Here is a 747-nt window from a genome sequence, read left to right on the forward strand (position 1 = left end):
AAAGCACAAGCGTTTTTGTTTCGATTTGGTAGAGATGTAATTTAGATAAAATGTGACTTACTGGTATACTCATAAATAGATTCAGAACACGTGGAAATATATAATGTTTTATCCTTTTTTTTCGATTAATTTGAATAATGCACGCAACACTCAAACCAAATACAGGAAGTTCTGTTAAATTACTATGCAGATTCATTTCCATTTGAAACGTATTACCGACAAATAAATGCGCAAGTGCAGATACAATCATAAAACTGCATATTGCTTGGGTGAATAAATTTCAGATAATCAGTATGGGAAGCGTATACTTTCACACGCTCCAAAAATAGACATAAAATGTACAGTAGACATATAGCTTTTATATTAGCATTTGCTCAGCACACGTACATGCTATCTAGAACATACGAAGAACAACATGACTGTACATGAATCCAATTAAAAACACTTTGTGATATTGACATATGTATAAGATCACAACAAGAAATATATAATTCAAGAAAGGTGTTTTTTAAGATTAAAAAAGTACAGTGAACAAAATCTATATGCAAAGAAAGAAGGACAACCAAAGAACGCTTAATGCATCACAGAAGGCAGGTTAGTGTTCGGTTGATGAGAAAAGGACAAACTCACGAGAAGCGCAGGTGGGACGCTCGAGTTAGCCCGAGAACTAAATGGACGAGAGAATAGTCAAGATGCGCAAATGGATAAGAAAATAGAACTGCATGGGCTACGTAAATAATGGCCGAT

This window comes from Penaeus monodon, chromosome 31 (genome assembly GCF_015228065.2).
Source record: "Penaeus monodon isolate SGIC_2016 chromosome 31, NSTDA_Pmon_1, whole genome shotgun sequence".
Lineage (NCBI taxonomy): Eukaryota > Metazoa > Arthropoda > Malacostraca > Decapoda > Penaeidae > Penaeus > Penaeus monodon.